Below are 6,023 nucleotides of genomic sequence, written 5' to 3'. Positions count from 1 at the left end.
CAGAAGAATAAACTATCTATCTATTTATATTACAAACTAACTACTAATTTAGTATCTGATTTAGTCGCACATAAAAAAGTTTTTGAAAGATATTATTGATAAAACAATTTATAAATAATTTGAAAATGTGATAAAAATAACCAATAAATATTATATTTTTTGTAAATGACAAAAAAAATTTGTATTTAGCAAACAATAACTTATTCATTTGATCTAAATTTTTGTGATAATATTTGAATAAATATTTAAAAAGCTCACAAAAAAATTCGAAGTAAAATTTGATCCCTATATTTTTTTTTTTTCAAAAAAATATGATCATTTATACTAAAAAAAATTTTTAAAAAATCACTTGACATAAAATTATCAAATTTTAAAAATAAAAAAATTTTATTTTTTAATAATAATTGCACAAATTTACATAAAAATTTGATTTCTAAAATTTATTTTTAAAATATATATGTGATATCTAATTTTTTTTTGTCACGTTTTTTAATTTTCGAAAAACTTATTTAATGTTAACATCTTTTGAGAGGTTCAGCAATGGATACATTCAAATACTAAAAGCTGATAATGTGCCCTATATCATATGAGTTGATACAATTTTATTATAGAATAATAAGCTTATGTCATATTGTTGTTTGTGATTATACCATGTCAACAATTTTGCAATATAAAATATAATGGAACTCTACATAAAATAACACTAAACTTTAATCATACTAATTAATTAAATTTAATACCTATTATTACTTAATTAGATTAAAAATAATGGTTAAATATAATTAATATCTACATAAAAACTATAATAACAACAAATTTTAGTTTCAAATATTCAAATTATATACTATTTAGTCTATTTAAATATACGTTTAGTAACACTCTTATTATTATGACTCTAATTTATATATTCTCTTAAATGAATTGACCAAAATATTTTTAACCATGTTCAATTTTAGCATAACAATATTTACTTATTATATATACATTTCAATATATCATGATTAATAAAATTTATTTATAATTTTATTTTATATTTTTTGTATTTTAATTTCATTTTCAATAATTTTTTCTATTTTTTTAATTACCTCTATACACAAACCATTAAAAAAAAACCTCGAAATTATGCTATAAAGCACCATTTTCTAAGAAGTATCGCCAAACAATAGATAATTTAATCTTTGAATAATATAATATTTTTAAATTTATATTATATAATATAATTAATTTTGCTCTTTGTGCAGTACGTCGATCTTAATATAATTTTATTGAAATTTGGAAGTCTTTGTTCACACATTCAACTAGGTAACTTTTATTCAACTATTCTTTCCTTCACTACAATAAATATGGCTTTAATAACGCTAAATTTTATAACGCTAAATTTTATAACGGCTTAAAATCGTTCTCTTAAATAATTTTAGATAACAGTTTTTTATAATGTTACTGTTAAATTTAATTTTTTATTATTTTATAATAATAAACTAAAATCATTCTCTTTAACTAATTTAAAGAACAATTTTATAACCGTTATCATAATTTAGTTTTAAGCAGGGATTTTTTATTGTTATTTAAATAATTAGACAAAAGAAACGCATAAAAACCGTTGCCAAAATACTACACTTTAAAACCATTCTATTAGATAGTTTTAGACAACAAATTTTACAGTATTACTGTAGAAGTTCAATTTTTCATTACGTTATACCAACAAAATAAAACCGTTCTCTTTGACTATTTTAAAAAACGGTTTTATAACTATTACAACAATTTTTTATCAAACAATAATTTTTTAATATTATTTAAATAATTATACAAATTAAAAGATAATAAAAAATAATTATAAATAATCATACAAATTTAAACAATTTTTTCTATAAATACTAAATTTATAGAACACTACAAAATTATTGTTATAAACATATAACAAATATTATTTATAAAATAAATAAATTTAAAATAAATTTATAATAAATATTATATATTTTTAATTTCATTCCCACTCTAAAATTTAACATAATTTTTTTAACATTTCAAAAAATTTCAACAACCTCCCTTCAGAACAACATACAAAATTGATCTTTTAATATTTATTGAATTATTTTTAATTTAAATAAAAATAATTACTTAAGTCTAATTTATAAATTGAACAATAAATACATTTATGTATTCCTAAAATAATTTTATTATAATAAATTTAATTATAAATTACTATTCTACTTTATAATTTTATAATATTTTATAACAAAGAATGAAATTATTACAAAAACTCCAATAACTTTTTAATAAAAAATTAATTTACCACAAAATTTAATATTGTTTGTTATAAGATATTTGTTTATTACATAATACAAATATGTTTTGTAACTAAAAAAATTATTTTAAAATATTCAAACTTTTAAGGATAAAAAAAGTTAAGGTTATTTTATAATTATTTTACAACATTTGAGAAAATGATATTGTATTATTTAATATCAATTTGTAAACAACTTTGAGAAAATGATTAAAATAATTAAGGTTATTTATTGTCACTAAATTAAAAAATTAGTTGGAACTAATTTCAATGTAATATGAGAAAATTATTGTAAATAAAAAATTATATAATTATAAAAAACTGTTGTTAAAAGTTACAAAAAGTAATAGTATTAAAATCGTTGTCAAAGGTAGCTACAAAATGACTATGGTATTAAAATTGTTGTAAAAAAAAATAACACCAAAGGTAACGCTTTTAAATCGTTGTCTTTGTGAATAATAAAACTACAACAGCTTAAAATCGTTGCCTATTCAGTTATGGTTTTAAACTGTTACGTCATGCAAGAGAGCGGTTCTAAACCGTTGCTTATCCAATAACGGTTCTAAACCGTGCTTTAAAAATTATTGTCAAAATCGTTGTCTATGCCAGTAATTATGGCAACGATTTTTTTGTTGCCGTTGTCTTAGGTAAAAAACCGTTATTTATGAGCATTGGTAACGGCCGCATATACCACAGGTCAAAAAATGTTATCAAAGCGTTGCCTAAAATTTTAGGAATGATTTTTTATCTATGACAACGGTTTTCGACCATTGCAAAATCCCTTATTTATTGTAGTGCTTATATTTTATCCATTCATCATATTTTGGTGATGATATCATACAATTACATTTTATATTTTAAAAAATTATGTATTTACCGTAAAAAGTGTGTTTAAGTGAAATATTTTTTAAGTTAAAAATTTCTATACTTAGGGTTGGATGAATCTATGTAATCTAAGGTATTTAAATACACTGTGTTTGAATATATGATGAAAAATGAAAGAAAAAATGAGAGAAAAAAAAAAGAAAAAAAATTTTTATATGTTGTTTGGATGAAGAGAAAATTAATAGAAAGAAAACAAAGATAAAATTTTTTATGTTTTAATGAAAAAAAAATAAAAAAATCATAATAGAGTATAATTATATTAATATCCTTATATATTATATATAAATTATAATTTATTAATGTATTTAAATTATTTTCTACAAGAAGAAAAAGTCATTTAATTTAATTTTCAACACTTTAATATATTATCTTTATTAATCTTATTTCATTGTTTTTTAAATGTCATAAATAAAAAGATGTATCACTATTTCTCAAACAAATACAAATAAATAATTTTATAAAAAAAATAAAAACTACTAATAAGTTACATTATTAATTTCTTAAATTATATGTAAGGAATAAGTGTCACTAAATCGTCTCTAAAAAAATACAATATTAATATTAAAAATAGCTAGCATTTCTTTTTTACGATATACAACTAAAAAAGTAAAAATTCATATACAAATTCTTGTAAACATATAATAAAACACCAAAAAAGTAACAACAACTATGAAAATAATATTTCATAATTATATGTTAATTTCAAAAAAGAATAATTGTTTATAGTTAGAGTCATTAGTATATGCCTACTTTAAAAAAATAATTCTACATAATTAGAATTATCTGCACACATCTACTTTAAAAAATAATTTTTTAGAGTTAAAAATAGCAATACATCATCCATCTTTGCTTGTAGTTTGTAGTATATTCATTGTTCCCAAACAATTTCAAATATTATCATTCTTACACAAGCATAACTAACAATTATAAATTAACATATAGAGTTGATCATAATATGTTATTTTTTTCTGACATTTTTCTCTTTAAGCAAATAATCATTCGCAAAGTACCAACAAAAGTGATTTGTAACCATGTGTTAACATAAATATAACGAAAAAAACATATGTTATTCAAATACATGAATAACTACTTATTATACTTTATCCAAATAAAAAACATAGAATCAATTGTTAAAAAACAATAACTTTAAATTAACCAGAAATTAACTGCGTATAAAATTATACTTGTAATAGTGAATATTTTTTGGATGTACCGTATCTCCTAAGCGAACACCAGCCGCAATCATAATATGGAAAAGATCATCAAGTCGCATTTCAGGTGGGATACCAGAAAGTTGTCGCTTTTTCTTCTCATTTTCACATAAAAATTGATAACATTGCATATAAAATGAACCTACCAAACTCAAATTAGTCAACATATCTCATACATCTAATTCGCTATAAATGTGAGGCCTACTTTGTCACATAATACTTGCCCTTTTTTCAACAATTGGAACTTGTCTTTTAATTAATGGGGCTTATTTTTCAGCAACCAAAACCTGCCTCTCGGCCACAAAAGCTTGTCTTTCAACGAATTCAACTTGCCTCTTAGCCATAGCAATCTGTTGCTCAGCCACGTCACTTGCTAGAAAAATAATTACCCTCTTTTACAGCACTAGCCATGGTATTAATTCCTAATGCAACTTTCTCATATTACGTCTCCAGAAAATCATTTATAGGAGCCTTATGCTTTGTACCTCTTGAATTTGAAGTCCCTCCTAGTTAATTTGGGTGACTATGAAGAGCACTAAATTAATCCAAATTAGTAAAAAATATAGGGTATCATGTCTCATGTTAACATCTATGTCAGTAATCCTAATGGTTTCAAATGAATCATTCAAGTAAATTGGATCTCTATCAAGTTATCAAATCCTTTCTTGTGAAGTAGCATCCCTTTTACCAATAGCTCTATCAACTCCGAACAACTTCTTCAAAGTATCGTAATGCTTAATTTACTTTTTTTTTTTACATTTTTTTAATGTGATTTCTCTTGCGTAATGAAATATTGAAAGATGTTAAAGAAATATGAAATAATTTTTTGACAAATGTAATCAATAGTATAAGTAATAAAAGTAAAGTTTAAGATACCTTAACAAAGTCTTGCGATACTTTTTCTTTAGCTTCAAATTTTCTAGTAACAGAATTCCACGTAAATCCATTTAAGTAATGAAATAAGACATATGCCTCAACAAAATGATCTTTCGATGTCTCCATTCTATTTTTGATGTGGTTTTTTATTATGTGCGAGTCTACTGCTGTGCTCAAATTCTTCACAACATTGATATATGCTTTGGTTGTCTACGAGCCATTATGTCTATTACCTTTCAATGCTTTTTCTGCTAATGTATTCAATAACACTTCATCTATATATATATAACATTTTCTTTAATAAAAAAATTTTCCCTCAAAAATTTTGATTACTAAAGAAAGTAGATGGAAGCACTCTCCAATTATGTCGCCCTGGTCCGTGAGACGCCATGTGTTTTCTATTCATGCCAAACAATTGATATCAAGGTGATTAGTCTCAATATCTCAAGTTTAGTGCTTTAAAGTCTCAAATGCATGCTCATAAACAAGTATGCTACACATATCAATCAGATATCCTAACTAGCATATACACATAACACAGAGTATGCCCAGGAGCATAGTCAGTCTGTTCTTCAGGCTCTACAAGAACGAACTACTCTGATATTATAATGTAACACCCTACCACGAAGAGCTTTATGCCTAGGACATAAATCAGAGGTGGCGAGGCGCTACGACCTCTAAAAATAAGAATACGTATATAATATAGTTGAAAGGAATTTTAACTATGAGCCTTGAAGGAAAAGATAAGCAGAAACTAAGACCAGACA

The sequence above is a fragment of the Arachis stenosperma genome, chromosome 10 (assembly GCF_014773155.1).
Source record: "Arachis stenosperma cultivar V10309 chromosome 10, arast.V10309.gnm1.PFL2, whole genome shotgun sequence".
NCBI lineage: Eukaryota > Viridiplantae > Streptophyta > Magnoliopsida > Fabales > Fabaceae > Arachis > Arachis stenosperma.
The sequence above is the reverse complement of the archived record's forward strand: the minus strand, read 5'-3'. Positions refer to the sequence as shown.